The sequence below is a fragment of the Tasmannia lanceolata genome, unplaced genomic scaffold, assembly GCF_043159265.1.
Source record: "Tasmannia lanceolata isolate RefF3 unplaced genomic scaffold, GAP_Taslan_0.1 ptg000018l, whole genome shotgun sequence".
Taxonomy (NCBI): Eukaryota; Viridiplantae; Streptophyta; class Magnoliopsida; order Canellales; family Winteraceae; genus Tasmannia; species Tasmannia lanceolata.
In genome coordinates this window covers 28,486,266-28,497,748 of record NW_027518695.1, presented here as the reverse complement: position 1 = coordinate 28,497,748, position 11,483 = coordinate 28,486,266, and positions in this window count along the sequence as shown.

Genomic DNA, 11,483 nt, shown 5'->3' with positions numbered 1-11,483 from the left:
GAAGTGAAAGCAATGACAGGTAGAATCAACCAACACATTGCCATGTTGTGCAACAATTGTACTTTAGACAAGTTCAATTTTTGGAATTTCTTAAATTTCAGTTTCAGTTATGGTATCGGTCATCACGAAAATGGGACCTTTTCAGTTTCGGTCGGACATTTCGGTGGAAATCCGCAGGCAAACAATTGAAAATGATAGAATTTTAACATGAAACTTCAGGAAATGCTACAATAAACACAAATACAAACTTACCACATAAGACAAATATCTATACATAATGTTTTAATAACATAAAATCCCAAAAGACATGTGTTGTCACGCAAGTCCGATAATTCAATACATACCATCTTTTTCACCTGTAATTCATATAAATATTTATACATAGTACAAACACCGCATTTCACATGCAATTCATAATGAGTCAACTAGAGCCAGCCACGACTATTTTAACTATATATAAAAAAAAAGATTCAAAAGCAAAGAAACCTTTGAAAACCTTTAGGATTCAATCAATTGAAATTGCAATATTCTATCAAATTCAAACAGAGCAACAAAAATTTGGGTTCAATAAACAGAAAATTGGGTTCAATAAACAGAGAGATAAGCATGCATGTCAGATTTAAAACAAATGTCTATACTCTATAGCAAGAATTGTCAAGAAGATGAAAAGGGCAGAAACAGAGCGACCCAAGAAAAATTAAGTGGAAGAAAAGTTTCAGTTCCAAGAAAAATTAATTGGAAGAACCATTCAAGAACTTGAACGTGAAGATGAAAAAGACAAGAAAAAGGGGGGGAAACAGACAAAAATGGCAAAAAAAAAAACATGCAAATGAAAAAAAAAAAAAACTTACCGAGGCGTGTGCAAAACCATTCTTTATCATCCTCAACGGATCGATCCGGGTTTGTTAAGTCGACGAACATTGGTGCAGAGAAATTTTCATAAAACTCGTCGAACTCAAATTCGTAAGTTTCATTTGGATTAAAGTGACAGAACTCTTCGTCATAGTGATCAAACTCCATTTCTGTCTGAGAGAGACAGATAGCAAGAAAGATAGATTAGAGAGAGAGAGAGAGAGAGAAAGAATAGATTGCAAGAAAAGAGGGATTAGAGAGAGAAACAGAAGAGATTAGAGAGAGAAAGAGAGGAGATTAGAGAGAGAAAGAGCAAGAGCAAGAGCAAGAAAGAGAGATTAGAGAGCGCGGAGAGCTGAGAGAGAGGGAGAATTAAGAATCGATTGAGAGTCGGTGTCTTTCTTTCCTCTCTCGCTGAAGGAATTTATTTATATCTCTTTATTTCTATTGGTAAGTGATATATTCACCCCCTCTTTTTTTACTTGGGGACATCCCCGTCTAGTGTATTTATGACTGTTCTTTTACACTAGAGAGGGCTGTCCCAAGTAACAAAAAAGGGTCGAATTTACCCTTTACCATATTATTAAAATCTACTGATAATAGCACTACTGTGCTTGAATAATTGCACGAACTAAGCTTGTCTTTTCTCTTTCAATTATGTTCTTTTTACTGTTATAAGATGTTTCAATAATAAAAGACAAGATACGTTTCTGCCCTTATCAAAACATTGTAGTGCGAAAATCAATAGGCATATTAAAGGTTGGCGGCTATCTTTCTTTTGACATTTCATGTTTTCTCTACTTCACACAAATAAAATCAAGACCGTTGATCTTGTTGATCCTCGTGAGCTGACCCACGTGACATCTAGTCCTATGCAGGCCTGTTTGGATTGCAGGAAAAACATTTCTCAAGAAATTTTTTCCTAGGAAATATTTTTTTGTTTCCACAGATTATGGGGAAATGATAAATTTTGAGTATAATCATTATAACTTTAAAGGTTCCTCCTGTGAACAAACGTTGAATTGTGGTTGTTCATGTCACTTTTATTTCTATGTAATAAAACAATGGAAAAGCAAAATGTTTTTCTTTTCCAAACTTTTCTTGAAATTTCATGGAATCAAAACAAGGAGCAGAGGAGGCCTGATGTGTCAAGGAGATATGATCATCCCACATAAGTGGAAACAATGGCGGTGGACCGGAACTGTGATCATAGTAGGGGTGCAACTTGGGTCGGGTTCAACCCAATTTTGAGTCGGGTTCGGTTGGCATTTCCTCGGGTTGGGTTGGGTTGGGTTAGGGATGGCTTTTCCAAACCCGATTTAATTTCAAGTTGGGTTAGGGATGATGCCTTGGCAGCCCTACTCGACCGGCACCCGACCTTTGTCCTCTAATTTTATCTTGATTTTCTTTTTGTTATTGTATTTTTCTATCTGGCACGAACTAAACTTGTCTTTTCTTTTTTAACTACTTGCAGTCCTGTGCGATGCACGGGGCAACGAAAAATTATGTTCTTGAAATAATTTTTACTATAACTTAAGAGCAAAACAGCCCAGAATAGAATACCAGATGTTAAGGTGTAGAATTCCTTTTTAATAGGTGTAGATTGCGAAACATTAGTATAGAATTCCGTTTATAGATATAGATGAGAGATTTTAGCATCTATTTTCTCTTTAAGAGAAATGGAGTACACTAAAGAGGGAATATAGAACGATTTGTTTTTCTAGAAAGAACTTTTGGAATTCCAAAAGTGTAAAACGGTGTGCAACATCCCCTTAAAGCGTTTTTAAATTTCAGAATGCAGTGGGGGTGCCACCTGGCGCCACTCCAGCTTACCACATTCAGCTATATATATATATAGGAAATTAAAACGGAAAACATTAAAAAAAAGTGCCTAAATTCAAACCATAAGGTACGACACAACTGATTATGGGTGTAGACGGTTTTCATTAGGAAAGGAATTGGGAATTCTGTAACTAATATTAAAAAAGGGAAAATGATCAAAAAATGGGATTTTTAACTGAAAATCTCAATAAAGGGTTGAGTTGGCTAAATTCTTCGAAAGGGGTGAAACGCATCCCAAGGCATGTTTTAAGACAAAAATGCCCTTGAGTTGCTTGTCCCTCCAAGAAGGTAAGAAACGGATCCCAATGCATTTCACCTAACATCTACCTTTTTACCTTCTTCTTCCCCACGCCAACTGATGAAACTCCATTGCCTGTTGTAAAACTTCATTGAAATTACATTGCAGACCGATGAAATTCCCCTTGAGAATATCTGGATTTTATTGGATCTCTTTATTTTCTTTGGCTATGAAACCTAAGGTTCTCTAGTAGTCCATTGTCATACATTTGCTTAGGTTTCACATGTTCCTTACAATGCTATGGTGTATTGTCATAATCTTGTTTTGTTTGTTAGGGTTTTGTTATGGTTTTGTTAGGCATTTGTTATTGTCATCATCCTCTTTACAATGCTATGATATATTTTCATCATCTCCCTATCTCTCTATTGCCCTCTATGTTTCTATTTAGAGTAAACCCGGATGAAACTCATGTCTATACAATTAGAAGCACTATTTAAATGTGTAGAAGCAATATTTTGTTCTCGGAACCACTATTGATATGTGGGAACCAGTATTTAGTCCTCTCAACCACTAAGTAGTGGTTCCAATGATTTGAATAGTGGTTCTGAATGTGGAAATACAGTGATGACCCTATGTAGAAGATCAGAACCACTATTTAAACACTGAGGTAATCTATTTATACCGTCCTAACCACCATGTAGACCTCCAAATCACTATATAGTGGTTCCGACAGTATAAATAGTGAGAAGAAAAGGTTATGCAATCAAAACCACTATAAAAAGTGACAATCAGTGTATAAATAGGGGATTAAACACTCAGAACCAGTAATTATACGTAGGAACCACTATTTACCACTATATAGTAGTTCTGAGGTATAAATAGTGGTTCTGAGGTATAAATAAAGGTTCACACATTCTACTGGTATTTCATTTGATGTCAAAGTTGCAATGAATTTATGAACAATGGGTTAAATAGTTGTCTAAACACTCAGATCTTATGATGGTTCATAGTTTAGATGGCCTAATACTTGTTCCTAGAGTTTAAATTGTGAGATTGAAAAAGTTATTCACTCAAAACCGCTATAAAAAGTGAGAATGGGTGTATTTATAGGATTTTAAACACTCAAAACCACTAATTATACCTAGGAACCACTGCTTACCACTATGTAGTGATTTCGAGGTATAAATAGTGGTTCCAAGGTATAAATAGTGGTTCCATAGTAGAAATATTGCTTCACACAATCTAATGGTATTTCATTGGGTGTCAAAGTCGCAATGAATTTATGAACAATGGGTTAAATAGTTGTCTAAACACTCAGATCTTATGGTGGTTCATAGTTTAGATGGCCTAATACTTGTTCTGAGAGTTTAAATTGTGAGATTGAAAAAGTTATGCACTCAAAACACTATAAAAAGTGAGAATGAGTGTATTTATAGGGTTTTAAACACTCAGAACCACTAATTATATCTAGGAACCACTATTTACCACTATGTAGTGGTTCCGAGGTATAAATAGTGGTTTCGAGGTATAAATATTGGTCCATACATTCTGATAGTATTTTATTGGGTCTCAAAGTTGTCATGAATTTATACACAGTGGTTTAAACACTAAGAACCACATTGAGATGAAAGGAACGACAATTAAATCCTTGCAAGCACTAATTGTGGTTTCAAGATTCATGTGAACCACAATTACAGTCAAAACCACTATAAAAGGTAAGAATGAGTGTATACATAGTGGTTTAAACACTCAGAACTACTAATTATACAGTGAGAACAACTATTTATACCTCGAAACCACTATTTACTACTAAGTAGTGGTTCCGAGGTATAAATAGTGGTTCCAAGGTATAAATAATGGTTCATAGATTCTAATAGTATTTCATTTGATCCATTATCCTTTTTGGAGTGCTTTTGGATCTCAATTTCTGATTTCAGGTCACAATCTATTTTGAGTCGAGTGGGACCATCCATCAAAGTGTCCTAAGTCCGACTTATATTGTACATAGTTAGCGCTTAGAGTTAGAGATCAAGAGAAAGTGAAAAGAAACTCGAGAAGATGGACAATTTTTATCCAAACAAAAATACAGAACATAAAATGATGTTTGAAGTTTTGAGTTTGTTTTCCATAGGCTGATCCTCGCCCTTGAATCTATAGAGGTTTCCATAATACAAATTTTCTCTATGGATTGGACGGCTAGGATCACCTCCTATGGAAATGATTTTTTGGGCACAACCTATTTGCATTGTGGCCCATCTAATGGACGTTTTGGATCATCCTATGGTGTGACCCGTACAATACTTTTTGAAAAATGCAGGAGTATACGGGTTTACACCTTATAAAAACTCTTTCTCATGAAGAAACAAATAGGTCTTCCCTACCACCAAGTCAAAAGCCAAGCGTATTTATGTAGTTGAACACAATTTCTAGAATGTACAGCCCACACCATAGGATGATCCAAACTGCCCAATTGATGGGCCGCAACATAAATAGGCTGTGCCCCAAAAATTATTTCCATAGATGATCCCAACCGTTCGATCTATAGAAGTTTCCATAATCTGAGTCCCTCTTTAGATGGGATGGTTAGAATCATCCTATGGAAATGATTTTTGGGGCTCAATCTATTTACGTTCTGGCCCATCAATTGGGCAGTTTGGATCATCCTATGGTATGGGCTGTGTAGTCCATTTAGAAAAATATGGGTTGAATTCATCCTAGAAGGGGGCTGTACAATGGAGTTTTACGAAAGGCAATGGACTTTCAACACTTGGCGTGGGAAAGAAGAAGGTTAAAAAGGTGAATAGGGTTTGTGAAATGCATTGGGATCTGTTTCTCAAAAAAGGTGAAGGGAAAAGCAAGTAAAGGTCATTCTTGTCTTAAAACATGCCTTGGGATGCGTTTCATCCCTTCCTGAGAATTTAGCCAACTCAACCCTTTTTTGAGATTTTCAGTTAAAAATCCCATTTTTTCTCATTTTCCCTAAAAAAAAGGTAAAACACATATTTAAAAAAAATCAGGAATATCAAATCGAGGAAAATTTGGAAATATGATCCGTCAGTTTTCCTATTTCTATAGCCATTCTACTTCTGTAAAATATTTTGGTTTGCCATTCTCTGATTTATTGCAAATTTATTAGCTATCAATAGCAGCCCTAAAAGGAATAAAATTGTTTTGTTTTCCATTCTCTGCTTTTTTATAGATTTATTAGCGCTTAATAGCAGCCTTAAAAGAAACAAAATCATTTGGTTTTCCAATCTCTGATTTATTGCAGATGTATTAGCTATTATTAGCATACCTAAATGAAACAAATTCCTTTCTATACACATACGTTCGGTGTATATTACCCTTTCTCTTAAAAGAGACTATACACAGAAGTTGCGTGTATAGGAGGGGGACACGTGGCAACACCACATTGAACCACATTCAGCTTTACTTATATACTAGTTGCAGTCTCGTGCGATGCACGGGTCGACGAAAAAATTATGATCTTGAAATATTTTTCCTTATACTGCAAAACAACCCAAAATAGTTCTTATAAGACATTAAAACAGTAAAAACTAAAGTCCAAAATAGAATGACATTCTCGAAATAGAAAGAATTTAAACAAATTAGAAATTATTTTATATCTACCAATATAATTAAATGAAAATAAGGAAATAAAATCTTTTGAAGAATCTTTAGAAGAATAAGAAAATATGTAAAAAAGATAAAGCATAAACATTAGGCAAAAGAAATAGAGAGATTGTGGAAGAAACAAACCTCGCTTGATAACTTCGAGTCTGCCAAAATATATGGTGGAAAATGTGTTGTCTTCGTCGATCCTAGATTGGACTTGGTTCAACACAACATGCATAGTACAGCATACACATGACTGAAAAATATTCATCAAGACAAATGCCAAAAACAACTAAAAGCAAAAATATGGGTGTGGAAGAAAAAGAAAAGTAACTCACAGATCTTACCACCTTGAAAGTATTTACTTTTCGTATGAGGGAACCTACAGATGGAGGAGAAGAGAACATGAGAATAGATTGAGATTGCAAGCAACACCTTCAATTGAGAAAAATGGCAAGACGGATTGGAGATGATCATGAGAAGCATGCTCAATTGAGAAGGCAATCAGAAACCAATCAATAATCACATAAGAATAAAAATGAAAAGCCAATCAATAATCACATAAGAATAAAAATGAAAAGCCAATCAATAATCACAAAAGGCCCAATCCATAATGACATGGGAAAAGATTGATTTAAGGGTTTAAATGCATATGGAAAGGAACCCAAAGGTTGTAGCAAAACTATAGTGTTTGGAAACAAATCTCCAATAATACCTATTAAAGGAGATCCGTTTCTATCAATAATTCAATATGACAGAGGACACCGATTCTCATTTGCAGAATGTTTTGCATATAATAGCAAGTGATCTTTCCTATTCCCATCATATGCTATAATTCAGGAGATTTCGTGGAGAAATTTTAAAAATTTTAAAAATTGATTTACAGATAGGGAGTACCAGCGGAGCCCACCATTTACGCCTCAGCATTTGATTTTGTGGGGCCACCATCTACCTGAACCCATGCATATAGCAAGGGCACCATTTTACACCTCGGACATGTAGCTTGGGTGGGCCTCTAATTTATATCTCATGTTTCGATGGGGTGGGGCCACATTTTACACCTTATGTTTTGATGCCATGGCCCCATCGATATGAGGCTTGCATAATCCGGATATCCTTCTTCTAATGGCCTATGAGTTGTATAAGACATAGCGTGAAAATCTCTCCGTTCAATTTTTTCTAATAATCCATATCTCCTTCATCCAATAGCCTATGACTTATATATGACATAACATGAAAATCTCTCCGTTCAATTGTTTCTAACCATTAGATAGGAACTCTATTACAACCTTATCTTTTTCCAAAATTTGGTGACTTTAAAATAATAAGAAAAAAGATTGGATTTAGAGATAGACGAAATTCTCTCTTTATGTCCTATTTTGTAGGTGTGAATAATAAGCAAAGAGATTATTTAGTGAGAGAGAGGGAATTCTCTCTCTATGCGCCAATTCTGTAGGGGTGAAAGTTTTATATAGGAAACGAAGCGTCAGAATAGGAAACACATGGTACTCATGGTATTGATATAATCTATTTAGAAGGGCATTGAAACGAATCGTTCGGTCTTCAAATAAATTCAGGAAAATTAAGGATACGAGAGAGATGATAGGATGGTGATGCATTTTTATAGGGGAAGATATAATTAGATTAGATATTGATGGGCAAGTAGCAAATGATGTCATGCCATATTTCGGTTGATCATTAGATCAATTTATTCATATATTTCGGTTGATCATTAGATCAATTTATTCATATGCAGCCTATTAACCTTATATTTTGAATGAGAAATCTATCCTAAATTATCTAATGAAGATTTACACCCACTTTCCATGGTTCCGAAATCTGAATAAAAAAGTAACCCATACAAAATCTGAACATCAGCTTCAGAGGTCACCCAAAAAAAATGAAGGAACAAACAATGCTTTATCTAACAAAGAAACATACTAATAGCAAGAATATAGGATCAAACCACCAGCAGTGAGATTCTCACCCTTTCCGCAAGAACTCTAATCTCATAAGCAATCATATAAACCGATCCCATTGGCGAAGCAGAATGAGTATGAACTCGAATCTCATAAGCAATCATATAAACCGATCCCATTGGCGAAGCAGAATGAGTCTCCAAACACAATTGCCGAATCCCATTTTCTTCTTGGCTGAATTATGGGCAAAGGAGTCTCCAATATAGGTGCAGATATAGATGCGTCTCCATCACATCCACCTATAATTTTGTTGCCCTTCATGTTTATTACGGAAGACAAAAAAAAAATAGATATCAAATTTAGTCATTTTCTTTTAAAGAGATTTATAATTTTAAAAAATGTAGATAATCCAAAGTCCAAACCATTCATTATTTAGCCCCAACTTAAATACCTCCAGTAGAAAAATTCACCAGAACCCAAACAGAATGAGTAACTAAACCTATTTTTAATTTCTTCCAAGAAAAAAATTCAGATGAAAATAAATAAAAAATTAAACCAAGAAAACACCGACCTTCAGAGAATCGAGTGAGAAAGAGTGCTAACATCCATGGCGACAGAAACGCCTCTGCAACCAATATGAAGCGGCTGATAGAATGGATTCCTCTACCGATGTTATTGGCTATTACTTTTTATATACCAGTTTCCAAATCTAATAAAAAATTATTTAAAGAGGAAAATATTAGAGAGGGAGAGAGAGACTTGAAAGCTGGCTTTGCTCAGGAAGATTTATCATTTTGTGCAGATTTTTTTGGTCATTTTGCGAAAGTTTTTTGGGATTTTGGATTTCTGTGCGATTTTAAAGATAGAAGTGAAACGCAATTTGAAAGGTTTCCAAGGAAAATGGGAAAAATCAACTTCCTTCCTTTTAGAGAAAGTTAATAAAAAGTGAATTCAAGAGAGTCCCATAAATACGGAATATGAAGGTTGCGTGTACGTTTTTTTTTTTGAGAGGAGGTGAAACGGTGTGAGAAAATCTTTGCTAATATACCGGTTGTAGAGGGGTGCCACGTGGCGACACCGGCTTACTTATACGACATTAGATTTGCCGCGTAATTTTGAGATTATATTTCTAATTTTGGGAGGATTTGTAGCGCCAATTCGATATCTCTTAAAGAATATCTCCTCTAATTAAGGCTTTAAATAAATTTCTCTAAAGAATATCTCCTCTAATTAAGGCTTGAAATAAATTTCCTTTATTAGAGAATCAGAGGAGAAACGTAATTTGGGGAGACGTACAGGGGATATAGAAAGCATATTTACAAAGCTTGTTTCTAATATGTATTGTTTCCAAAATTTATGGCATTAATTTGTTGATAGAAGAATACGTGACGTGTGAAACGGTGACATGTCAAACGGTGTGCAACATCCCCTTAAATCGTTTTTCAATTTCGGAATGCAATGGGGGTGCACGTGGCGCAACCTCAGCTTGCAACATTCAGCTTTACATATACTAGTAATACCCGACGTGCGATGCACGACACTGCCAAAAAAGGGCTATGATACCAAGAAAAAAATTAGTTAAAAATATGTAGAAACAATATTTTTAACCACGACTTGCGATGCACGACACGGCCAAAAAAAGGAGTATGATACCCGACGTGCAATGCACCACACGGCAAAAAAAGAGAGAATATGATAACAAAAAAAAATTAGTTAAATATATGTAGAAACAATAAGCAAAAAAGTATGCATAACAATATACCAAGTAATGAAAAAATGCAAAAGAAAGAGTTTTCTAATTACTTTTTCTGGAAAAAAAATATGCACGATACGGTGGAAAAAAAGTATATGATACAAAATTTCGTAATTAATTTTTGTGTTAAAAAAAATAAAAATATGCACGACACGGCAAAAAAAGAGTATATGATACAGAATTTCGTAATTAATTTTTGTGTAAAAAAAATAAAAATATGCACGACACGGCCAAAAAAAAGTATATGATACGAAAAAATGTTATTTAAAAAATATGTAGAAAAAAGTAAAAATGTAGCTAAAAATAAATATAAAAAAAGTATCATATACTTTTTCTAAAAATATATGCTTTTTATATTTTTCTAAAAATATTTTCTAATGCTTTTTAACAAAGGAGGGAGGTAGGATTGAAATTATGTCGGTTTAATGGGTGCCTTTGTTAAAAAGCATGAAGGAAGGGGTAGGATTTAAAATATGTGGGTTGAATGGGTGCTATTGTTAAAAAGCATAAAGGAAGGGGTAGGATTGAAAATATGTGGGTTGAATGGGTGCTTTTGTTAAAAAGCATAAAGGAGGGGTAGGATTGAAAATATGTGTGTTGAATGGGTGTCTTTGTTAGAAAAAGTCAAAAAAAGTGAGGTGTAAATTCCATAGATTTTTCAAAAAATTCAAACAAGCTTGGGCTTTTCCATCCAGCTTATTATAGTAGATATATATATATATATATATATATATATATATATATATAGAGGAAAATGATTGTGAGCTTGAAGCTCACATGTGGGCCCACATTGTTAGGATGATCCAAAGCATTCATTTGAAAGGCCCTTACATAGATAGGGTGTGTAGAAAGAATCAGCTCCATAGGATCATCCTAACCCATCCAAAAGTGGAGGGCAAAATGGACAAACACCATTTGCCACAAATCTACCCATTTTTCCCTCCGCTTTTGGAGGGGTTAGGATGACCCAATGGAGCTGATTTTTGGTACACACCCTATCTATGATGGGGCCTTGCAAATGAATGGTTTGGATCACCACAAAAAATGTGGGACCCATGTGTTTGGGCCCTCAAGCTCATATAAGCTATATGAGCTTCAAGCTCACAATCATTTTCCTCATATATATATATATATATATATAATAATAATAATTAGATTAGGTCTTTTTAGACAAGATATGTTTCTGCACTTATCAAAACATGGCAGATCCAAAATCAATGGCATATTAAAGCAATTAAAGAAAACAAAAGGTTGGCTATCTTTC